This window comes from Hemiscyllium ocellatum, chromosome 12 (genome assembly GCF_020745735.1).
Source record: "Hemiscyllium ocellatum isolate sHemOce1 chromosome 12, sHemOce1.pat.X.cur, whole genome shotgun sequence".
Lineage (NCBI taxonomy): Eukaryota > Metazoa > Chordata > Chondrichthyes > Orectolobiformes > Hemiscylliidae > Hemiscyllium > Hemiscyllium ocellatum.
This window is the reverse complement of record NC_083412.1, coordinates 59,682,348-59,709,722: the sequence shown is the minus strand read 5'-3', so window position 1 is coordinate 59,709,722 and position 27,375 is coordinate 59,682,348.

Below are 27,375 nucleotides of genomic sequence, written 5' to 3'. Positions count from 1 at the left end.
CCAGGAGTCATTTAAATGTCTTTAATGCATCTGATTCTACCACCACCCTTGACAGTGCATTCCACCCACCACTCTCTGTATAAAGAATCAATCTCTGACATCTCCTCTAAACCTTCCTCCAATCATCTAAAAATTATGCCCCCTCCTGATAGCCATTTCAGCCATGGGAAAAAAAGTCTGATTATTCACTCTATCTATGCCTCTCATCAGCTTATACACCTCCATCAATTTACACTTCACCATTCTTCACTCCAATGAGAAAAGTCTTAGCTCCCTCAACCTTTCATCATAAGTCCTTCAGCACAGGCAGAATCCTGGTAAATCTCCTGTGCACCCTCTTTAAAGCTTCTTATAATGATGCAACCAGAACTGAACACAATATTCCAAGTGCGGTCTAATCAGGCCTCTGTAGAGCTGCAGCAAAAACTCGCAGCTCTTAAACTCAATCTCTTGCCTAATGAAAGTCAACACACCATTTACCTTCTTAACAACCCTATCAACTTGGGTGGCAAATTTGAGGGATCTATGGACATGGACCCCAAGATCCCTCTGTTCCTTCACACTGCCAAGAATCCTGCCTTTAACCCTGTATTCTGTATTCAAACTTGAACTTGCAAAATGAATCACTTCACATGTTTCCATGTTGAACTCCATCCATCACTTATCAGCCTAGTTCTGCAACCTGTCAATGTTCCGTCTCAAATTTCCACAGTCCTCCACACTATCCACAACTCCACCAACCTTCGTGTCATCGGCAAACTTACTAACCCACACTTCCACCTCCTCATCCAAGTAATTTATAAAAATCACTAAGGGCAGAGGTCCCAGAACCAATCCCTGGCTGAATATTTTCCATCTACTATCACCCACTGTCTTCTATGGGCCAGCCAATTCTGTATCCAGACAGATAAGTTTCCCTGTATCCCAGGCCTCCTTACTTTCTTCATGAGCCTATCATGGGGAACCTTCTCAAACACTTCACTAAAATCCATGTACACCACATCACTGCTCTTCCTACACCAATGTGTTTTGCCACATCCTCAAAGAACTCAATTAGGTTTGTGAGACATGGCCTGCCCTCACAAAGCCATACTGACTATCTCTAATCAAACTATGACTTTCCAAATATTCATAAATCTTGTCTCTCAGAATCCTCTCCAATAATTTCCCAACAAAGACATAACACTGACTGGTCTGTAACTCCCAGGATTATCCCTATTTCCTTTCTTGAACAAGAGAATAACATTTGCCACCCTTCAATCATCTGGCACTACTCCAGTGGAGAGTGAGGATGCAAAGATCATCACCAAAGGTGCAGCAATCTCTTTCCTTGCTTCCTGTCGTAACCTTGGGTATATCCTGACTGGCCCCGAGGATTTATCTCTCCTTATGTTCCTCAAAATTTTCAGCACACTCTCTTTCTTAACATCAACTTGTTTGACCATATCAGCCTGTTTCTTGCTGTCCTCACAGATGACGAAGTCCCTCTCAGTAGTGAATACTGAAGCAAACTATTCCTTAATGACCTCCCCTACTCCTCTGACTCCAGGCACAAGTTCCCTCCACTATCCCTGATTGGCCCTACCCTCATTCTGGCCATCCTCTTGTTCCTCACATGGATGTAGAATGTCTTAGGGTTTGCTTTAATCCTACCTCCGAAAGCTTTTTCATGCCACCTTCTAGCTTTCCTAAGTCCATTCTTCAGTCCTTCCTGGCTACCTTGTAACCCTAGAGCCCTGTCTGACCCTTGTCTCCTCAACCTTAAGGAAACTCTCTTCTTCCTCTTGACTAGATGTTCTACATCCCATGTCACCCAAGGTTTCTTCATCCTACCATCCCTTCCTTGCCTCAGTGGGACAAACCTATCCAGCACTGAGGCATGTGCTCCCTAAACAACATCCACATTTCTAAACAATCTCCATATTCACAATCTCCACATCCAAAAGTTCATGTTAAATATGTTTTAACTATCCAATGACGAGAATATACACAAAAGACCAATCTCAATTGTAGAAATACATATTTGCCCTCTCACCAACCCCTTCAAAACTTTCATTATGACAGGGTGGATGCTATTTTCTCAAAATCAGGACATCACTAGAAAATGTTGATGTAAGTTTTGTACCTGACAGCCCCGAGAGGACAGTAGTGCACATTCTTCCCAAAACACTGAAGTTAATTTTGTGTCCCCGCGCCCTCCTTATTTCCATGTGAAGGTGATACACTGCTATGTGAATAAAGAGGTGGGAAAAGTCAACTGTCACACAAAAAACTTCCTGTATGTTATCTCAGGGTCATTATTAGAAATATACAGGCCAGCAAAGACACCTTTATGATTTGGCATAACAAGACTCCCTTGAAACAAAAACCTAAATCGAGAAGCTGAAGTATCTCCAGTAAAAGGGTGAAAGAGACACAAAGTGTGACAGTTCATTTTGTCGATGACAAATAATTGTGGAAAGTGAGATGGATAATGATGTCAGATGATCCCTGCTGTTGCAGCTATACAGAACATTGGTAGGTCACTTTTGGAATATTGCGTGCAACTCTGGTCTCCCTCCTAAAGGAAGGACACTGTGAAACTTGAAAGAGTTCAGAAAAGATTTACAAGGATGTTGCCAGGGTTGGAAGGTTTGAGCTATAGGGAGACACCAAATAATCTGGGGCTATTTTCTTTGGAACGTCAGAGACTGAGGGGTGACCTTATAGAGGTTTATAACTCATGAGGGGCATGGTTGGGGTCAATAGGCAAGGTCTTTTCCCCAGGGTGGGCTAATCCAAAACTAAAAGGTGAGAGGGGAAAGATTTAAAAAGGACCTGGGGCAACATTTTCATGCAGAGGGTGGTGTGTGTATAGAATGAGCTGCTAGATGAAGTGGTGGAGGCTGGTATAATTACAACATTTAAAAGTCATCTGGATAGGTATATGAATAAAAAGGGTTTAGAGGGATATGGGCCAAATGCTGGCAAATGGGACTAGATTAGTTTAAGATCAGTAATCTTAACTGGTCAGTATGGACGAGTTGGACCAAAGGCTCTATTTCTGTGCTGTACAGCTCTATGACTCTATGCCTATGACTCAAAGTTGGAACTTCAGCGTGATTTTCAATCCAAGATATTTGGCAAAATTCTAAGCTTCAGTATTTACTTTGTAGCTAGCTGGTTTTAACTGGGTTTCAGGAATCACAAGTGGCTAGTGCTATGTCAGGTCAGCCAGACACCTGAAACCAACCATCCAATCCTTCAACAGTCCTGACGCATAATTGCTGTTGAAACAGGGATTTGAGAGCTCCTTGAATATCCAGCATTCAGATCAATTTAGGTTGTCATGTACCATTGGAAGCCACAAGAGGAAATTGTCCATTCTGCACATGTGCCATGCTGTGGTAAACGTGTGTCTGTGGAACAGGACATAGAGGCAGTCAATCATACCAAGTACCTTCAGAAAACTCCATTGAAAACTTTATTGCCTTTCTTCCAGCTGCTGCTAAGCAGGATACAGCAGGGGTTGGTTGCTGCAACTAGTTATTTGTGAGAAAAACATAGCATCTGTCACATTCCTGTTGATTTGGAGGACAAAATTGGCTCAGGACAGAAATATCCCTGATGAGAAGACAAAATACCCTGTAACTGAAAATGCCTTATCCTATAGAATTTCAATCTCAATATCCCATTAACTGTTGTTTACCTGGGGTACTGTTCCAAGAGATGTCAGCAGCAGCTTTCCATCGAGCAATATATTTTAGAAGAATGCCAGAGAGCAAACCCTAAGATAGTAAATTCTGTGATTACGTTATGGAGGAATGGGGCTGTATTTTTCATGCCTTCTTCCAATGGATTCTGTACTTGAAGTATATCGGCTTCTCTTATTTATGTACTGAATTGATATTGTTGCTGGCTGCCCACATACTGTTATAGCACTCAATCAAAACACACCATTTTTTAAAAAAAGTGTTTTTCTTTCTGTCAAGCCTTCCATATCAATTGGTTCATGATTGATACCCACTGGTAGAAACAAACATAAATAAACACGGTCCAGGTATGGATGTTTCTGTTCAGTTAAATAGGAGTCAGAGAATTGTATTGAAAAGCATGTTACTTCTATAACTGCAGAAATAGCCTGCAGCAACCTTGTGTGTGAATGAACTTTATTACAATCAAATCATCTCAATCCAAAAGAAAATTTTACCAGGGCTTTGTTTCTATCTCTCATCTGCGCATCGGTCTCATGCATCAACAAAATCCTACAAAATATTTTTTTGTGCCAGTAACTCATTTGCTTCATAGCTTATTGACAAGATTAATTTTTACTGTGAAGCAATTGAGCAGTTGAGCATGGTTCATGCAAGATAACAATTTAATGTGCACAGTAAAACAAAAGTCTCAAAACAAATATAGAATTCATGAATATGATGTTCTGGTAAATATATGTTGAACAAACAGGAAATCCAGTCAGAACAATCAAGATGGGTAAACTCCTCAAAGCCAGATAATGGATTTCAATAATACTCACTTTAGTAGATATGATTGAATTAAATAAAATGAATCCAGATTTGTAAAAGGCAAGAAAAAGCAGAAACTTGTAGAATCAAGGGTTCTTTTCACTGGAATAAAGAATGTTGGAAAAGATTTCCCTGAGATGTTCACAAATTATGAAGGACATAGTAAGATAGAAATCAAAAACTATTTCCATTAGTCAATGAGTTAGTCATTAAACTAGATTATTAAGATTATCATCAAAAGAATGGAAGGAGAGGTTAAGATTGTATGAACAATTCTCATCACTGAGCATCGTATTGTAGGAGGCTGAATATTCATCAATATGGGGTAGTTTCCTGCCACCATCCTCTTTGAGGGAGGGATCTACACAGCCCACTTATCTACTGTGGTTGGAGAAAAACAATTCCAAGTCAAATGAGAAGAGGCTGTTGTCTTCAATACATGGTTTAAGGCATGTTACAAGTTACAATGGTAGATAGACATTGATACAGAGATGATGAGAAAGATCTAGATGATAGGACTAATTCCTTCAAAATTCAAAGTTGTTCTCCCACCAGGTCCCTATTGTTAGGATCCCAACTGATAATCATATTGGACAAGTCTAATTCCCGAGTGAGACCTGGCTTGATCAACCATAACTTTATTTTGTTAATCATGGAAGACAGTCAACAAATTCACAAGCTGCTACCACTTTTAACAAAAGAAAACAAAAGTTTGTTGCACAAAAGGGAAAAGTAACACAAACTGTACACTATACAAAAACTACTGGGAATAATTCATTACAAATATTGGAAAGAAAAGTCCAACCTGTTTATCCTAGCATCCACCTTAAAGGCACATAAACCTCTGTGAAAGATCAACTCTCCCTTCACACTGAAGCTAATTATTCAGCTGTCACTACTGCAGTTGGTTTCTTCTCAATAAATTTCAGAATTCCCTCTCTACCATTTCCTGTAGTTAATGTCCGTTCCTGAGACCTTTAAACAAGCTGCACAGTTAGCTCACTTACCAGTTTAACACGTGTTCCTAAACCTGATATCTTCACCAGCTTTGGTAGCATGTCTTCCTCTATGCTACTCCTGTTTCTACTTTTCTTCTAAACATCTCGAGACTTTGTCCTCATCCCTGACTGCTTGGGCTGTTAATAGTACCACTGCCGGTAAAGACCTCTCTGACACAATCTTCTTGTGGCTAAATTAACTTGTGTCGGGGCTTCTCTTTCTCTCTCTATTTGTTTTTCTCTCTCTTTCAGACAGACATCATGTTCACAGAAGTGAAAAAGAAAATTCAATGTTTCCTCCTCCTCTCTTAATCTAAAACCAGAAGCACCAATATCCTGGACCTGTCAGGTCACGGTATGTACAGCAATACACATCTATCCCATACAACTGAACAGGATGCATTTTGCTTTCTTAGTGATCACTGAATTAGATATTCACAGCAACTCTATTTTTTCTTGGCTTTTAGCACAGAAAGACAGGCAGCACTGAACAGCATTGAACTGTTAGAAACATGTTATTATATGGCCCCATGTTACATCAATGCCCCACTAAAAGTAATGCAGCAAAATACTACATGAGCTTCAACCAAATTGCCATTTCTGAAAATTTAAGGGGAGTGAGTGCTTAGCCGAGTGAAGGGGGACTATGAACATTAAAGGATGTGACCACATTCAATCAAAGGCATTATCTGATCTCAGTCCAGAGGGTTGACCATAGTCAATCAGGTATTTGGTGTGATCAGGGTCTGGGGATCTTTTCTTTAAGTTCAAGGATTGGATCACCGTGAATCCTGAAAGTCATGTCCAATTAGTCCAAGATGCCTATGTAATTCAATTGGAGAGATGTAGAGACATGAGGCCAGGGCCATGCTCAGTCAGTGCTTTCTTCACATGTTAGACCTGGGGATAAAGAGATAGCCCACAGTTAATGTTGGGGTTTTGGGTATTAAATGTCAAGCAAATTTATCAGGATACAATGCATGTCGTTTTGGGGAAAATGGGCAACTTAAGTGTGGGGAACAGAACCATTGTGATGCAATGCAGAGGGAATAATATCTGTGGGTGGTGAGGGAGAAACAACTCCAAATAAAAAGATAGAACCTGATAAGTGGGCAGGCTTTTAATATGTTACCACTACTCTGGTTTCAATGGACAGAACGGTGGATAGCAATAGCTAACATGGCAAAAACAGTAGTCCAAAGTGAGGACGAAAATAAGTAATATCAATTGCCAAACAAAGGGGTTAGATGGCAATGCAAGGAGCCTCAAAGTTGATGGGTTTGTCCGAGATAGTAACACAAAAGGACATGTGAAGGATTGGGGGTCAGTGGGGTGGAATCCTGACTGTCAAGCAGAGGATAGCATGACATCTTTCACCAGATCTCAACTACACAGGAAGGAAGAAAAAATGAATTGCTAAACATTCACAACGAACAGTATAGGTCTCCTTTCTTGTCTGCAGGCACAGGGTGAACATGTTTGTGATAGAGTTTGGATGATCCACTGATGAATCATCATGAAGTCACACACACACACACACACACACACACACACACACACACACACACACACACAATAGTTATAAGTGTGGAACATGAGTAGAGGTGTTCGCATTAACTTTAGCCTCAGTAATCTGTTCATGAAAGTGCTAAGTTTTTGCTGCATTCATGAAACTAAGGTTGAGAGATGTTTGAAATCTGTTGCTATCCAGGATTTTTCTCAGAGATAAGCAATGGCTTGACACCATAACATCTCTCCTCCTTGGCTTATATAAGTGGCTGTTAAATCTGATATGGTAATCACACAATCTTATGGCTAAAGTCACCATCAATCAGATATGTCATGATTTAAAGTATTAATACATTACATGTGAGAGAGTGTATTTTCAATGAAGCACTCCCTATGTGCCCTCAGAGGGTCTCTTGCCCCACCATAACATCTGATGCAGGCTCAGCAATCTTACCTGCAATTCCCACACGGTTAGTGGCATGACGTAAGATGAAAGTGAAGGCACTTCTGGAGTGTCCAGAGAGATTTCTGATAAAGACTCCAGCTCCACCTGACACCATCCTGTTACTTTGAGAGAAAGGGACACCTGGAGTGAGGGCTGTCATTTTGCCATTGATGCTGAGCACCATTGTCATGAGCATTTTCAGCCGCCAGATCTCATCAGCTCCTGTTTTGCTGTATCTGGGTCTCCCTGACAACCTTAAATATTTCTATGGAGTCAGGCAGATATACATGCCGGAGCCAGCACAGTGCTGACAATGTTAGTGGACAACTCCAACCTTGCATTCAGGCAAACTTTCCTGCTGCTCCTGTGATTGTCCATGAATTTGCAAATAAAGGCATTAATGGCCAATACCACGTAGTCAACTTTTTAAGATTAGAGATTACAGTCCCTACAGTGTGGATACAGGCCCATCAGCCCAACAAGTCCACACCGACTCTTCAGAGAGTAACGCCCCCAGACCCATTCCCCTACCTTATATGTACCCCCAACTAATGCAGCTAACACAATGGACATTTTAGCATGGCCAATTCACCTGAACTGCACATCTTTGGACTGTGGGTGGAAACCAGAGCACCCAAATACGGGGAGAATGTGCAAAGACACTGCACACTGACAGTCACCTGAAGCAGGAATCGAACCTGGGTCCCTGCTCCTGTGAGCCAGCATTGCTAACCACTGAGCAACTGGGCCACCCAACATGAGGCTGAGCGATTGCCTGATCTCCAGTAATCCTTTGTGTGCCCATCACCAGGGATGTTTCTTCCCCAATCGGCTGCTATGATGTGCTAGCAATATGCCCCAGATAATCTTTCACAATGAAATGGTGGAGGGTGCAGGGGAAAGCTTCAGTGGTGCAGCTGGTGGAGAATCTATGGCTTGTTCCTCAGAGGTGCAGGTGGACATGAGCTTAACCAAGAAGTTAGAAGAATGTCTTTGGCTAGCAGCATTAAGGAAAATCCCAAGGTGTTTTATATGTACACCAGGTGTAAGAGGGTAGCTGGAGAAAGAGTAGGTCCATTCAAGAACAAAAGGAGGGACTGTATGCGTGAAGCCTGAGGAAGTGGCCGAGTTAACAAATATTTTGCATTGGAATTCACAGAGGAGAAGAATACAACAGATGGTGAGCCTAAAGAGATTGATATTCCAGGGCATAAAAAAAGGAGGAAGAGTTGGTGTTTTGAAAAGCATTAAGGTTGACAAGGAGCTGATGAGATCTGTCCAAGAATATTGAGACAGGCAGGTGAGGAAATTTCTGGAGCCCTGCATGAAGTCTTTGTATCCTCTTACATCATACGAGAGGTTCCAGAAGACTGGAGAATAGCCAAAGTTGTTCCTTTGATGGAGAAGGGATAATCCAGGCTCAATTGTAGGGAAATTACTGGAGAAGATTCTTAATGACAGGATTTACTCCCATTTGGGAAAATATGGACTTATTAGCAACAGACAGCATGGCTTTGTATGGGAATTGGGTTTGAAGAAGTGATGAAAATGATTGAGGAGGGCAGGGTGATGGATGTTGTCAGTATGGAATTTAGAAAGCCTTTGACAAGATCTCTCATGACAGGCTAATACAGATGGTGAAGTCACATGGGCTCTGCTATGACCTTGTATGATGAATACATAACTAGCTTGGTCATAGCAGATAGAGTGTAGCGGTGGAAAGGTGTGTTTCTGACTGGAGATCTATGACCAGTGTTGTTCTGCAGGGATCAATGCTGGGACCCTGGAGGAAAATATATATGGAGGAAAATGTAGGTGGTTTGATTGATATGTTTGCAGATGACACAAAGATTGGGGAGCTGCAAATAGTGATGAGAATTGCCAGAGGATATAACAGGATATAGAGAGGCTAGAGACTTAGGCAAAGAAATGACAGATGAAATTTAGTCCAGAAAAATGTGTGGTGATGCATTTTGGAAGATCTATTGCAGGAGGGAAGTGTACAGTAAATGACAAAATCCTTAGAAGCAATAACATACAGAGGGACCTAGGTGTACAGATCCACAGTTCCTGAAAGTGGCAACACAAGGGGACATGACTGTCAACAGGTTGTATGGCATGCTGACCTTCATCAGTTGGGTACAGACTATAAAAATTGGCAGCTGTATAGAGTTTTAGTTAGGCCGTATTTGGAATATTGCTTATGATTTTGGTCACTGCACTACCAGATGGATGTGGAGACTTTGGTGAGGCTACAATGAAAGTTTATCAGGATGTTGCCTGGTTTGGATGTATTATGTTAGCTATAAGGAGAGATTGACAAACTTGGTTTGTTTTCATTTGAATGTCATACGCTGAGAGGCAACTACAAAAGTATACAAAATTATGAAGACAATGGATACTTGGAGTCTTTCTCTCCAAAGTAGAAGTATCAACTACTTGGGACATAGGTTTAAGGTAAAAGGAGAAAGGTTAAAGGATAGACAAATTTTTTTTACACAGAGGGTGGTAAGTGCCTAAAATGTGCTGCCAGGGGAGGTGTTAGAAACAGATAAAATGGCAATGTTTAGCAGTCATAAGGTCATATAACACAGAAAAAGACTCTTCGGTGCAACCAGTCCATGCCAAACATAATCCCAAATTAAATTAGTCCCACTTGCCTGCTCCTGGCCCATATCCCTCCAAACCTTATCCAAATGTCTTTTAAATGATGTAATTATACCCATATCCACCACTTCCGCAGGAAGCAAGCCACTTTCTCTGCAACGAATTTGCTCCTCACATCTTTTCTTCAACCCCTCTCATCTCACCTTAAAAATATGACCCCTAATCTTTAAATCTTCCATCCTAGGTAAAAGGCAACTACCATTAGCTCGATCTGTACCCCTCATTATTTCATAAACCTCAATAAAGGCAACTCTCAATCTCCTACACTCTAATGAAAAGAGTCCCAGCTTACCCAGCCTTTCTTTATATCTCATACTTTCCATATCCAGCAACTTCCTGGTAAATCTCTTCAGCTTAATAATATCTTTCCTATAACTGGGTGATTAGAACTGGACACAATATTCCTGAAGAGGCCTCACCAATGTCCTGTACAACCTCAACATGACTTCCCAATTCCTGTACTCAAAGAGCTAAGCAATGAAGGCAAGGATGCCAAATGCCTTTTTAACCACCCTGTCTATTTGTGACAAATTCATCAAAAAATTATGTACCTGAACCCCTAGTTCCCCTGTACTGCAACACTAATGCCCTGACATTAATTGTATAAGCCCGACCCTTGTTTGTTGTACAAAAATGCGATACCTCGTATTTATCCAGATTGAACCCATCTGCCATTTTTGAACCCATTGACCCATTCGATCAAAATTCCTTTGTAATCTTAGGAAATCTTCTTCAATGTCTATGACGCTACCAATTTTGATGTCACCTGCAAAGCTTGCTAACCATACCTTATATATGCTCATCCAAATCATTTATCTAAAAGGACAAACAAAAGAGGACCTAGAACTGATCCCTGTGGAATACTTCTGGTTACACCCCTCCAGTCCGAAAAGCAACTCTCCAAAACAACTCGCTGTTTTCTACCGTTAAGTCAATTATGTATCCAATTGGCAAGCTTGTCCTGAATCCCATGTGACCTAACTTTACTAATTAGTCTACCATGCAGAACCTTGTCGAAGGCTTTACTAAACTCCATCTCGACGGATACATGAATATGCAGAGAATTGACGGACATTGACCATTTTTAACTTAGAAAGGCATCATGTGTCGGTGCAGGCTGGTGACCTGAAAGTCCTGTTCCTGTCCTGTACTGTTTTATTGTTCTTTGTACTTGTCTTTGCCCTCACCACCTTGTAGTGTGACATTTTCTCCTGCAATGAGAAAAAAGGAGGGATTGAATGAGATGAAATTTACTGAAAGAACAATTAATGGGCATGCTGGAGCAGACAAGATGGTAAATTATCCTGACTGAGAGAGTAGGAAGGGCAGACAGCACAACTGGAACAATGAGGTGGGTGAGAGGCAATGAACAGAGAATAGCCTCCTTCTGTGCTGTCACAGTTCTGTGATTCTATGATACTACATGCAATAGTGAGTGTTGTAGACCATTAGGCTTGCTGGGAGGTGTGTGCAGTGGCAGAGTTAGATTGCATGTAAGGTACTAGAGAGAAAGCAGTGACACTTAACTCTTGGGAACAGTAGAAGATCATTGACCTTCTTTCCACATTGCTGGGCATTCCTTTTCACAATGGAGACTGCATTGATCAGGAGGCTATTTCCATTCAGGCTGGCAGCCTCTTGTAGGGCGACCTTCTTTGGCCATCCTGAGAAAGGAAGATAGCCCTCCTCTCCACCATCCATCTACCAGGATCTCAGGTCCCAGGCAGTATGGTGGGGATTCAGCTTCTCTATCTTAGATCTGCCCTTAGTAAGAATGGCAGAGCAGCAGAGAGTGTACACCAGTCCCTTGCTTGAAGTGTTTAAACCAGAGTTCAGAAGGTTTAAATATGGCACTGGTAGTGTGAATCCTGGAAAATCCTGAGAGTAGCAATTATGTCTGTCTCTGCAAACACAAAACTGAAGGAGAAGGGCACCATGGAACCTCAATGCATAATTAATGAGGAGAGCAATGGAAGATTGCATGAAAAAAGTCACCGTGGGCCATCACACGAAGGCCTTCCATAAAATGACATTTATCCAAAAGATTAAGAAATTCAGCCCAAAGTGATTGCAGCAGATGAGCATAGCTAATGGATAAATATTCAGAAAAAGAAGAAAGGATTGGGAAGAAATTAATAGTCATATTAGAATGCTGGCAAAGATATAATGAGCTAAATAGTCTCTTTCTGTGATGTGACATGCAATAATTCTTAAGGTTTAACTAACTGTCCTTGAAAGTGACCGTTGAAACTACCCGACTAGATATAAAGGAGAAGCTCAGGGCTGCCCAATGCGCCTGGCGTGTTAACTGAGTATTGGATTATTCATGCTAGCTTCAAAAAACACAAACAACAACAAAAAAAAGAGTTCCAGCAAGAAGATCTTTGCCAAATGATTAATGTCAATCTGTGCATTCTAATAACTTAGCAAACAGAAGATATTTATAAATGAAACTGCTCAGCATTCAGCCATTTATTACAATTTATTTTGAAAGACCTTCATTTTAATGCTCTTTACTTGAACATGAGTTGCTGTGAAATTAATGTCTACTTATTGACATTTGATTTGAAATCCTATTTCATTAGAGGAGGAGTATTTGAATGTTTCTAATTTTACTCTGTTTGACATTTGTGATAAGTGCTAATGAAATCTAAGACTACAAATAGTATCATCATTGGCTAAACTATTTGACCTTTTCAACTCATTGGGACCATACCTTCATGTTAGTTTTTTTATGACAAAGGGGACATGAGAAAATAAATTAGCAAAATTATTAGAAATTGAAAATACACTGGACTGGGGTGTACAAAGTTAAAAAAAAATCACACAACACCAGGTTATGATCCAACAGGTTTATTTGAAGGCACCAACTTTCAGAGCGCTGCTCCTTCATGAGGTGGCTGTGAAACAGGATCAGAAGACACAGAATTTATAGCAAAAGTGTCATGCAGCTGAAATGACAAACATAGATTAAGTCTTTCATTATTTAGAATGGGTTTGCTCATTTCAGCTCTTTAATATGTAAATCCCAGAACTTCTTTTAAGCCACATTCTCAAGATAACTTCAGATGAAGGAGCAGCACGCCAAAAGCCAGTGCTTCCAAATAAACCTGTTGGACTATAACCTGGTGTGGTGTGATTTTTTTACTTTGTACACTTTTATGGGTAGAGCAAATTTTGTGTTTCTTGTTATAGAGCTTTCGGCAACACGAGTGTACAGCAGGATTTGGACATGGTGCTAAGTATCACATTTTTGGCAGTCATGTTGAATTATAGAAGCCTGACCTGACCTTTGTATTCCAATTGTTGACATATATTTTCATTGAGGAATGCTAAAATGCTCCTAGCTATATATTGTATATCAGAATTAACCTATTTATAAAACTGCGATATTCATTGCTAGCAGGTAGGATAAAGTGAGGACTGCCGATGCTGGAGCCTCAGTCACAAAAGGTGGCACTGGAAAAGCACAGCAGGTATGGCTTATGCCCGAAATGTCAACTCTCCTGCTCCTCGGATACCGTCTGACCTGACTGTGTTTTTTCAGCGCCAACCTGTTCAACTCTATTCAAGGCTAGTATTCTGATATAGGCCAGTCTCTAAAAGCTCATGCAAAATTTCAGCGGTGGAATATATATGAATAAGAAAATCCAGAATTGTAGATGCTGGAAATCTGAAACAAAAGCAGAAATTACTAGAGATACTCAGCAGATCTGGCACCTTTGGTAGAGAGAATGCAGAGTTGCTGTTTCAGGTCATCAGAATGTGAGCGTTGAAATCAGTTCTCATTTAAATCCACATTTCGGCTCCAGTGACCCTTCATCAGAACTAGTTGACCTGCATCAATAGTCCACATTGCAAAACAAAAATGATTACCATCTGGCAAGCACCAAAAGATGTATGGAACGACGTTTGGCCTTGTTGCAGCGAGAGAAGTGTCAAAGGAAGTTGAAAGGATTGTGTCATCAACTGTAAATGCTCTACTGGTTCAGTAAGTAACAGCCTTGTGTCTATATGCTAGATTAGCTCTCTGTCAACTGCTACAGCCACAACTCCAGCCACAAAACAGATGTGAACCATACCTCCTGTGGTTATCAAGGTCAGCGTTGACTTTAATGTTTATGCTGCAAGTTCCTTTCAGCCAGCTGTAGGTGACGGTAGAAATGTATCAAAGTTTGCTGTGAACTACAACAATACATTAGTCACTGAGATATTTTATTTCAGAGTGTGATCTAGAGGATAGAAAGAACTAGGCTTTACCTGCCTGGCAAGCTTTTCCAGGATGTAAGGTGCTGTAAATTTCCCACATGTTGCCTTGCACATTCCTATCAGCAATCTAGCAATTTTATCAAATACAAACGATTCTACACCCCAAACAATCAGCTGGTTTGTGATCAGACGTAGCACCATATTCAGGCTCCTGCCCATTATGCTGATGGCATTCAGATCTTTTTATCCCATACAAATCATTTGTGTTTCAAGCCTTTAATTTACAGGCTGACTATCGGCTAACAAGAGCATTCTCTTACGGAGGTGGATTATGAACCAGACCATACAATCTATTCAAATCTAAATAAATTGGTGCAAGTAAAGGTTTAAAGAAGAAGAAAAAGAATCACAGAATTGGTTTCCTGTTCACGTGTTCTTTATATGTGCAGTGGTAGCATAACTACAAGCAGAGGGAATGTTTTGATTACTCACTGTAAGTAGGAGTCATAGAACTGCACAGCGTGGAAATAGACCCTCTGGTCCAACTTGTCCATGCCGACCAGATACTCTAAATTATCTAGTTCCATTTGCAAGCATTTGGCCCATATACCTCTAAACCCTTCCTATTCATATACCCATCCAGATGCCTTTAAGATGTTGTAATTGTACCAGCCTCCATCCCTTCATCTGGCAGCTCATTCCATACATGCACCACACCCTTAGGTCCCTTTCTCCTCTCACCTTAAATGTATACCCTCTAGGTTTTGATTCCGCTAACCTGGGAAAAAACCTTAGCTATTCATCCTGCCCGTGCCCCTCATGATTTTATAAACTGATTAAGGAGAGAGACAAAATCAATAATGGGGTTTTACTTATCGAGAGAATGATGCCAGTTTCAGGAAAGAAAGTTTTTTTGTTACTTGGAAAGCTGAATACCATTGTATATTTAATTCTTAACACTGCCGGCATCTCTCTAGCTTCTGATGGAAACGTCTGAGATGCCTTGGGTATGTTTGTCATCACCAGTCCTCTTGCTGGCTACAGGTACAGTAAGGAGAAGAATGCCCACATTAAGTCTTCAGCAAAAGATAGACACAATCCTGATGGATAATAAATAGATTTATAACACATTACTTAGTCTCACAAGAGATTTTCATGAATAACCGAAGTGATGTAACTATCTACAATGAAACTCAAATTAAGAATAAATACACATTAATACTCTGTTTGCATGCTCTTCACAAGAACAATCATTGAAGCAATATACAACTCTGGTGAACATATGCACTACCCATAGGGCACATCACAAATGATGCTTTATCCTTATGGGTAGAACTTACCTTGTAATGTCAGGTACAAACTCCCTTATTTGATAATGATGTCCAGTGGGTGAGCTTCCTGAGACTATCAAGAAACGTCAACGTATTTGCTTGCTCTCACAGAGAAATCACATTTAACTAGGTCATCAATGACAAGATAATATTTTTGATCTCTTTATGACACTAGATGGATGCTGAGCTAAGAAAAGATGAGCTAAGATGGGTAGCATGGTGGCTCAGTGGTTAGCACTGCTGGTTCACAGAGCCAGGGACCTGGGTTTGATTCCTGCCTTGGGTGACTGTCTGTGTGGAGTTTGCACATTCTTGCCCTATCTGCATGTGTTTCCTCCCACATTCCAAAAATGTGCAGGTCAGGTGAATTGACCGTGATAAATTGCCCATGGGGTTAGGTGTATTAGTCAAAGGTAACAAATCTGGGTGGGTAACTCTTCGGAGGGTTAGTCTGGACTTGTGGGGCTGAAGGACTTGTTTCCACACTGTAGGGAATCTAATCTTAAAGAAAAGCATTTGGCTTTGTGAAGCTTACCTACTTTTACTAAACTCTTGTCTGCAGATAACACAAGACAAAATTTGCATTCAACTGCTGTAGTCAACTGTACATCTCCACAGATTCTGATGCTTTATGATCATCCCCAAGAACTTGTTGGTTCAGTGACAGGTGAAATAACCCTTTGCTTCAATATGGAATCAATTTCATTCTTTATTTTTGGTAAGAGTGAATGAGGAACCTTTCTAAATGTAAACAGACACATTGATTTTGTTTCACCATGTTGTAGCGTGATGGAATATGCTGCCTTTGTTTTCCTAGACCTCTGAACAGTTGAGCAAATGCAACCCTGAAGATACTAAGTTGATTTTCTTGGCTCCCCTAGTCTGCAACAGATACAAGAAATATGCAGTTTTCCCGATTACAAGAGAACGGCTCTGGTTTAAGATCAAAATGGGGTTTCAGAGATTTTTTTTCTCTCTAAACTGAAGGGTTGCAATCAGACATTGTATAATTTTGAGTACTCCCTGCCTTGCTGCATTGTTTAAATGAAGCATAGTGCAAGCTCGAGAAATGACACTTCATTTTGCTCTTTTACACTTTACCGCCTGCAGACCTGAATATTGAATCCCAGCATTCAGAAACTGACTGCATGATGTCTATTCTCCATTTTTCTTAAATTCTCTGTGCTCACCAGCTCCTCATTGACAAATACACAGATGCAACCTCGTCTTGTTTATGTCTTGTTTATTTTGTTCTTCGTAGAGAGGATCCATTTCCTCCAGTTAACATTTTAATTTACATCCATTTTACATCTGTGTCTTTTTCCATCATTTACAACTCCTTTAACTTTTACACTGGACCTCCGCATCATCTTTCCCCTTGCTCTTCCCTGTCTCTGTCAGAATACAGCAACTTAGGAACAGGAGTAGGCCATTCAGCCCTTCAAGTCTGTTCCACCATTCAATGAGATCATTACCGATCCGTAGCCTAACTCCATATACTTGCCTTTGGTCCATATCCCTTAGCACCTTTGCTTAACAAAATTTTATTTCTCTCAGATTTAAAATTAATAACCAATCCAACATCCACTGTTGTCTGTGCAAGAGAGTTCCAAATATCTACCACCCTTCTGAGTTCTGAGGAAGGACCAATTGAACTGAAACCATAACCCTGATTTCTCTCTGCAGATGCTGTCAGACCTGTTGAGCGCTTCCAACAATTTCTGTTTTTGTTTCTGATTTCTGGCATCCACAGTTCTTTTGGTTTTTATTTACCACCCTTTGTGCATAAAAGTGCTTCTTAACATTTCTCCTGAACAGTCTGACCCTAAATCAAAGACAATGCCCCCTAGTTTTAGAATCTCCACCCAGTAGAAATAGTTTATCTTTATCTATCCTGTCTTTTCCTGTTAATATCTTGAAGACTTCAATCAGATCACCCCTCAAACTTCTAATTTCTAGAGAAAACAGGCTGAATTTGTATAATTTCTCCTCATAACTTAATACTTGAAGTCCAGGTATCATTCTTCCAAACCTACATTGTTTTCCCTCCAAAGCCAATACACCCTTCCTAATGTGTGGTACCCAGATCTGCTCTCAGTAGTCCAAGTGGGACCTAACCAGGATTTTATATAACAGAAACATATCTTCTGCATCCTTATACTCCAAACCTCTAGATATTAAATACACCATTTCATTAGCTTTCTTTATTATTCTCTGCATTGGTTCATGGCATTTTGAAGATCTATGCACCTTAACTTCCAAGTGTCATTGGACATCCCCTGTATTTAGTTTCATACCATTTAGTAAGTACCCTGATTTATCATATCTCTGTTTAAAATGGATAACCTCACATTCGTCATCAATCTGCCATAATTTTGCCATTTCTCCAAGTCTGTCAATATCTCTTTGTAATTAATGTTAATATTGACACTGTCTAGAATGCCATTTAAATTTGCATCATTAGCAAATTTGGACCTATGAAATTCTATATCATTTTCCAAATCACTAATAAGTAATAAGTGAATAATTGAGGCCTAACACAGATTCTTTCTGGACACCACTGGCCACATCCTGTCAATTTGAGTACCTATTCATTTTCCACACTTTCTGTTACCTGCCACTCAACTAATTTCCCATGTCAATCATTTGCCCATAATTCCTTGGACTTCTACCTTAATTAATAGTCTCTTGCGTGGGAATTTATCAAATGCCTTCTGGAAGTCCATATAAACAATGTCAATAGATATTCCCTTGTCATCTTTTCAAAAAAATTCAATGAGGTTTGTCAGGAATGACCTACCCGTCATGTATTTATGTTGCTTTCTCTGATTAACTGAAAGTTTTCAAATTATCCATTATACAACCCTTGATTATAGAATCATTACAGTGTGGAAGCAGGCCATTTGACCCATCGAGTGCATACTGACCTTCCAAAGAGTATCCCACATTTCCCATGGCTAATCCACCTTACCTAAACAGCACAAGCAATTTAGCATAGCCAATCCACCTAGCCTGTGCATATTTGGAGCATCGGAGGAAACTTATTTAGATAGGCACCCAAGGGTGGAATTGAGCCCAGGTTGCTGGCACTGTGAGGCAGCAGTACTAACCACTGAATCACCGTGCCACCCTCCAATATCTATACACGTTAACAATTTCCCGACCACAGATATTCAGCTAACTGGTCTGTAATTCCCTGGCTTTTCACTTTCACTCTTATGAAAATGCAGAGTAGCATGTGCAATTTTCCAATCCAGAGGGATAACTTTTGCATTTAGGGAATTCTAAAAGATTATAGTTAGGGTGTTTACAATGTGCTCCCCTGCTTCCCTTAATATCCTCAGAATGGAACCATCGAGTCCTGTGGATTTGACACTCATCAATTCCAATAATTTCCTCCATTACAATGTTTTACTTACACTAATGTTATTCTGTCCCTATTTTCGGTCCACAATTGATTTCTTTGGGACTTCTGGCAAACTATCCTCCTTTTCTATTGTTAATTCTGAAGCACTCATTTTTACATTTCCCCAAAGTCATTGACAATGTCCCCATTTTCAGTATTCAGTGAGCCAACATTACTCCTGTTTTCTTTTATGTAACTATAACATTCCTTCCTAGTGATTTTGATGTCCCTGACAAGTTTCCTTTCTCTATCTCCAATAGTTCTTTGAAGCTATTTTTGCTTGTGTCATTTGTGTCATTTCCATTTGACAGGATCTTTGCTGTTCTTTTATATACTTTGGTAAGCTGCTTTAGTTTTGTGCCGGGCCTTATCTTTTTAACAGTCTATGGCTGTCTTTTTCTGTAAAGTGGAGCTTTACCTTATAAGGTGTATAAAGTGGTTTTGCATTGTTTTAAACATTTCTGGAAACGTCTTCCACTGTTCTTCAAAAGTATTTTTTTTTACAATTCCAACATTGTTCTGAACAACCATATAAGGCTCAAAACATTAAATCTGTTTCTCTGCACGGATCCTGTCAGACCTGTTGAGGTCTTCCCGCATTCTCTGTGCTTGTTCAGTACTTATTCATATTGGTGGCTCAATGGTTAGCACTGCTGCCGCACAGCGCTAGGGACCCACATTTGATTCCAGCCTCAGGCAACTGTCTGTGTGGCGTTTGCACATTCTCCCTGTGTCTGCGTGGATTTCCTTCGGCGTGCTCCGGTTTCCTCCTGCAATCCAAAAATGCACAGGTTAAGTGGATTGGCCATGCTAAATTGCCTGTAGTGTTAGGTACATTAGTCAGGAGTAAATGTCAGGAAATGGGTATGTTTCTCCTTGGAGGGTCAATGTGAACTTGTTGCGGCGAATGGCTGTTTCCACATGGTAGGGAATCTAATCAAATCAAAATTATCCATTTAATCACTAAGATGACCACTTCAAACTTCATTAAATCTGGTCCTAACATAAACAAAAGAGTGAATACTTTTTAAAGATGGCTGTGGTTATTGATGATTAATCATTTTAGCCCTTGGACATTTTAGTAGGAACTCCTTATGGTAGGGTCCTAGGCCGAACTATCTTCAGCTGCTTCAACAATTCTTTTCCTCTATTATAGGATGAAAAATGAGGATGTTTACTGACAATTGCACATTGTCGAGGAACATTCACCACTCCTCAGATTTTGAAGCAGTCCGTGTCCAGCTGCAGCAGGAACTGGATAACATTTAGGCTTGACCTAACAAGTAACATGAATGCAGTACAAGTGCTAAGCAATGTTCATCTCCACCACTGCACTTGACTTATACATTTACTAGTAAAGTTCTGGGGAGTGTTGCTAAACAAAGAGACCTTGGAGTGCAGAGTCATAGTTCCTTGAAAGTGGAGTTGCAGGTAGATAGGATAGTGAATAAGTTGTTTGGTATGCTTGCCTTTATTGGTCAGAGCATTGAGTGTAGGAATTCAGATGTCATGTTGTGGTTTCAGAATATTGTGTGCAATTCTGGTCTCCCTTCTATAGGAAGGATGTTGTGAAACTTGAAAGAGTCCAGAAAAGATTTACAAGGATGTTGCCAGGGTTGAAGGGTTTGAGACAGAGGGAGAGGCTGAATAGACTGGGGCTATTTTCCCTGCAGCTTTGGAGGCTGAGGGTTGACCTTATAGAGGTTTATAAAATCACGAGGGGCATGGATAAGATAAATAGATAAGGTATTTTCCCCAGGGTGGGGGAGTCCCAAACGAGAGGGTATATGTGTAGAGTGAGGGGGGAAAGGTTGAAAAGAGACCTAAAGGGCAACATTTTCACACAGAGGGTGGTACGTGTTTGGAATGAGCTGCCAGAGGAAGTGACGGAGGCTAGTACAATTACAGCATTTAACAGGCATCTGGATGGGTATATGAATAGGAACAGTTTAGAGGGATATGTGCCAATTGCTAGCAAATGGGATTAGGTTAGGATATCTGGTCAGCATGGACAAATTGGACCGAAGTGTCTGTTTCTGTGCTGTATACCTCTCTGACCCATGACTCTATGGCATTACCTTTGTGATGGTGGACCCAACACATTCTTGGTGTAGCTTATGAGATATTGTGTTATAGGTTATCATTAGTAACTCACTCACAAACTCACTGTATTCATTAATACAGGGATCCCATTCATTAATTGTCCTTTACTAACCCATTATTTACTATAAGGGTAGCACAGTGGCTCAGTGGTTAGCCTGGCAGCACCAGGGTCCCAGGTTCGATTCCAGCCTTGGGTGACTGACTGTGTGGAGTTTGCACATTCTCCCTGTGTCTGCATGGGTTTCCTCCGGGTGCTCCGGTTTAGAACATAGAACATAGAAGGATACAGCGCAGTACAGGCCCTTCGGCCCTCGATGTTGCGCCGACCGAATCCTACCTAACCTATACTAGCCCAATAACTTCCAAATGCCTATCCAATGCCCGCTTAAATGACCATAAAGAAGGAGAGTTCACCACTGATACGGGCAGGGCATTCCATGAACTCACAACCCGCTGTGTAAAGAATCTACCCCTAACATCTGTCCTATACCTACCACCCCTTAATTTAAAGCTATGTCCCCTAGTAACACCTGACTCCATTAGCGGTAAAAGGTTCTTAGTATCTACCCTATCTAAACCCCTAATCATCTTATACACTTCTATCAGATCTCCCCTAAACCTTCTCTTCTCCAATGAGAACAGCCCCAAGTGCCTCAGCCTTTCCTCATAAGATTTTCCTACCATTCCAGGCAACATCCTGGTAAACCTCCTCTGCACTCGTTCTAAAGCTTCCACATCCTTCCTATAGTATGGCGACCAAAACTGCACACAATACTCCAGATGAGGCCGCACCAGAGTCTTATACAACTGCAACATGACCTCAGGACTCCGGAACTCAATTCCTCTGCCAATAAAGCCCAGTACACCATATGCCTTCCTCACAGCACTATTTACCTGGGTGGCAACTTTCAGAGATCTGTGTACATGGACACCAAGATCCCTCTGCTCATCCACACTACCAAGTAGCCTACCATTAGCCCAATAATCCATCATCTTGTTATTCCTACCAAAGTGAACGACTTCGCACTTAGCTACATTGAATTCCATTTGCCACATTTCCGCCCAGCTCTGCAACTTATCTATATCCCGCTGTAACCTACCACTTCCTTCCTCACTATCCACAACTCCACCCACTTTTGTGTCATCCGCAAACTTGCTTACCCAGCTTTCAAGTCCTTCCTCTAGATCATTTATAAAGATAACAAAAAGCAATGGTCCCAAAACAGATCCTTGTGGTACACCGCTAGTAACTGCGCTCCAAGATGAACATAATCCATCAACTACTACCCTCTGTCTCCTTCCAGCCAGCCAATTCCTAATCCAAACCTCTAATGTATCCTCAATGCCATACCTCCGAAGTTTTAGCATTAGCCTACCATGGGGAACCTTATCGAACGCCTTACTAAAATCCATATACACAACATCTACTGCTTTACCCTCATCCACTTCCTTGGTCACCTTCTCAAAGAACTCAATAAGGTTTGTGAGGCACGACCTGCCCTTCACAAAACCATGCTGGCTATCCCTGATCACATTATTCCTACCCAGATGTTCATAAATCTTATCCCTAACCATTCTCTCTAAGACTTTGCCCACCACTGAAGTCAGACTCACTGGCCTATAGTTACTAGGGCTATCCCTACTCCCTTTCTTGAACAATGGGACCACATTCGCTATCCTCCAGTCCTCTGGTACTATTCCCGTTGACAACGACGACATAAAAATCCAGGCCAATGGCTCTGCTATCTCCTCCCTAGCTTCCCATAGGATCCTGGGGTAAATGCCATCAGGCCCAGGAGACTTATCTATATTCATCCTTTCCAATATTCCCAAAACCTCTTCCCTGCATATTTCCAGGGCATCCATTCTAATTATTTGTGATTCCATATTCACATCAGCAACAGTGTCCTGTTCCTGAGTGAATACTGATGAAAAGTACTGATTTAATGTCTCTCCAATCTCCTCCGCCTCCACACACAACTTCCCACTACTATCCTTGACTGGACCGATACCTACCCTAGTCATCCTTTTATTCTTGACATACCTATAGAAAGCCTTTGGGTTTTCCCTAATCCTACCAGCTAAAGACTTTTCATGTCCCCTTCTCGCTTCTCTTAGCTCCCTCTTTAGCTCCTTCCTGGCTACCTTATAACTCTCAATCGCCCCTACTGAACCTTCACGCCTCATCTTTACATATGCCGCCTTCTTCCCTTTCACAAGGGACTCCAATTCCTTACTAAACCACGGCTGCCTCACAAGGCCCTTTACACCATGCCTGACTGGTACATACCTATCGAGGACACGCAGTAGCTGCTCCTTGAACACTCCCCACATCTCATTAGTGTTCTTCTCTTGAAGCCTGTTTTTCCAATCCACACATCCTAAGTCATGCCTCACTGCATCATAATTTCCCTGCCCCCAGCTATAGCTCTTGCCCTGTGGCGCACGATTATCCCTCTCCATCACTAAAGTAAAAGTCACCGAGTTGTGGTCACTGTCCCCGAAGTGCTCACCTACCTCCAAGTCTAACACCTGGCCTGGTTCATTACCTAGAACCAAATCCAATATAGCCTCCCCTCTTGTTGGCCTGTCGACATATTGTGTCAGGAAACCATCCTGCACACATTGTACAAACACCGACCCATCTAATGAACTCGAGCTATAGCTCTCCCAGTCAATATCTGGGAAGTTAAAGTCCCCCATAACAACCACCCTGCTACCTTCATTCTTTTCCTGAATCATCCTCGCAATATTATCCTCTACTTCTCTAGGACTATTAGGAGGCCTGTAGAAAACACCTAACAGGGTGACCTCACCTTTCCTATTTCTAACCTCAGCCCAAACTACCTCAGATGGCAAGTCCTCTTCCATCGTCCATTCCACTGCTGTGATACTGTCTTTGACAAGTAATGCCACGCCTCCCCCTTTTTTACCCCCATGTCTGATCCTGCTAAAACATTTGAACCCTGGAACGTGCAACAGCCATTCTTGTCCCTGTTCTACCCACGTCTCTGTAATGGCCACAACATCGAAGTCCCAGGTACCAACCCACGCTGCAAGTTCACCTACCTTATTCCTTATACTTCTGGCATTGAAGTATACACACTTCAATCCACCTTTCTGGTTACAGGCACCCTCCTTAGAGATCGCTGCATTATTCCTAACCTCCCTACACTCAAGGTCCTGTACCCTAAAGCTACAGTCCTGGTTCCCATGCCCCCGCGGAGTTAGTTTAAACCCTCCCAAAGAGCACTAGCAAACCTCCCCCCAAGGATACTGGTGCCCCTCAGGTTCAAGTGTAGACCATCCTTTTTATAGAGGTCCCACCTTCCCCAGAAAGGACCCCAGTTGTCCAGAAACCGGAATCCCTCCCTCCTGCACCATCCCTGTAGCCACGCATTTAACTGCTCTCTCTCCCTGTTCCTCGACTCTCTATCACGTGGCACGGGTAACAAACCAGAGACTACAACTCTGTTTGTTCTAACTCTGAGCTTCCAACCTAGCTCCCTGAAAGCCTGTCTGACATCCTCACCCTTCTTCCTACCTATATCGTTGGTGCCAACGTGGACCACGATCTGGGGCTGCTCCCCCTCCCCCTTAAGGACCCGGAAAACACGATCAGCGACATCACGTACCCTTGCACCTGGGAGGCAACATACCAAACGTGAGTCCCTGTCGCCCCCACAAAACCGTCTGTCTGTACCCCTCACTATCGAGTCCCCAAGAACTATTGCTCTACCTTTCTCCACCCTACCCTTCTGAGCAACGGGGCCAGGCTCCGTGCCAGAGGCCTGAGCCTCGTTGCTTGCCCCTGGTAAGTCATCCCCCCCACAAGTATCCAAAACGGTATACTTGTTCTTGAGGGGAATGACTGCAGGGGGTCCCTGCACTGGCTTCCTCCTCCCACTCCCCCTCACTGTCACCCATCTGTCTTGAACTTTCGGAGTAACTACTTGCCTATAGCTCCGATCTATGACCTCCTCTGCCTCCCCAGTTCATCCAACTCCAGCTCCAGTTCCCTAACACGGGTTTGGAGGAGCTGGAGATGGGTGCACTTTCCTCCCACAGTCTAAAGATGTGCAGGTTAGGTGAATTGGCCATGCTAAATTGCCCCATAGTGTCTGGGTGGGTTACTCTTCAGAGGGTTGGTGTGGACTGGTTGGGCCGAGGGGCCTGTTTCCACACTGTAGGGAATCTAATCTAATCATAACGCAGTTTCAAAACCGTGGTTCTGTGTCTAGATTTATGAACAACCCTTTCAAACCCATTACTGCATTTTCACACCTTATCAGCCCATGCTACAAGCAGTGTTTACCTCTGAATAAGTGCAGCATTCAGAACAATACCACCCTCATCAAGTCTCCACAAAACGTTATAATATTAATCAACTCTTACCAACCATCTCCTGGACCTGAACAAAGCTATTAAATATCTTTTAACTGGGCCATTGCCCCGTTAAGAAACTGACAAAACAGCACTGCCATGAAATTGCATGAATGAATGAAACTCATACTGGCAAATAGTAAAGAAATCTCATAACCCAGCTTCAGTAATCAGTTTAATATCCTTTATTCTTTCATTAAATACATATAAGCTAGCACTTTTACTAATACTCACGAACTTAAAAAACAAAAGGACAAACACTTACTAATTATGAAAGCAGACTGAACAGACATCCCATCAGAAGGAGCAGCCGGCACTTAGCACATGTTGTAACCCATCTCCTATCTCCCAGGACAGAAGCCCTTCAAACCTTTGTGTACGCGAGGTAAAAAAAAATGTAACACTGTAGTAATGGAACTTTAATACTGTATACGTAAGAACTATGTATAAAGGGGTTCTCATAAGAACCGTATTTCAGGATTCTATTGCCACCTCAAACCTGTGCTCTGATTGCTGAATAATTATTTGAACAGAATCTCACAATTTGGTGTAGTCGGCAGAATCACTGGGAATACCGTCTACTCTGACCAGTCACTGACAATACTTTGAGGGTAAGAAGCTTCCTTCTAAGAGTGGTGATCTAGTCCGTGAACACGATTCCAAAACTCTGCTATTTTATAACGAATCCCCTGTGTCTAGATCTCAGATTGGCTAACATAGACTATGGACTCTTCCATCACCAGACCATAGTAACACGACGGCTGGGGGAAGAGCGCCTCATCTTCCGCCTAGGAACCCTCCAACCACAAGGGATGAACTCAGATTTCTCCAGTTTCCTCATTTCCCCTCCCCCCCCCCACCTTGTCTCAGTCCCAACCCTCGAACCCAGCACCACCTTCCTAACCTGCAATCTTCTTCCAGACCTCTCCGCCCCCACCCCCACTCCGGCCTATCACCCTCACCTTAACCTCCTTCCACCTATCACATTTCCAATGCCCCTCCCCCAAGTCCCTCCTCCCTAACTTTTATCTTAGCCTGCTTGGCACACTCTCCTCATTCCTGAAGAAGGGCTCATGCCTGAAATGTCGATTTTCCTGCTCCTTGGATGCTGCCTGACCTGCTGCGCTTCTCCAGCAACACATTTTCAGCTAACATAGTGTATGGCAGGGAATTACCTCCAGCAGGAAATTGCCCATGATGTGTGAATTTGGGTGATCATGAGTGACCTGGGAAACTGCCTACAATGTCCATAAGCGGGCTAGCCCCTCCTGACATAACTGAGGCAGAACTACCTTGAAGTACCGTTCTTGTTAGGGAAGACCCTCACCAAAATGAGGCATAAGTGTAATTTGCTCCAAGGATAGTGGACCCTAGATGACATAAGACAGGTCTAGGGAAAAACTAGCTGACAGAAAAATAAAGTCAGAATTAAATGGTCCCTTGCATTAATGAGACAAATTTGCTGGAGAAATGAAGTCGTGTTCCAATCAGCTCATGATCATTAAGCAACCCAACTAAAGGGGCAATTAAAAGCATGAACAGGTGTGGGATGGTGGCTCAGAGGTTAGCCACCTGGGTTCAATTCCAGCCTCGGGTGACTGTCTGTGTGGAATTTGCACATTCTCCCTGTGTCTGCGTGGGTTTCCTCTGGGTGCTCTGGTTTCTTCCCACAATCCAAAGCTGTGCAGGTCAGGTGAATTGGCCATGCTAAATTACCCATACTGTTCGGGGATGTGTAGATTGGGTGCATTAGTCAGGGGTAGACATAAGGTTGGGGAATCCCTGCTACCCTTCTGAAGCAAGGGGACAACTTTAGCAATTC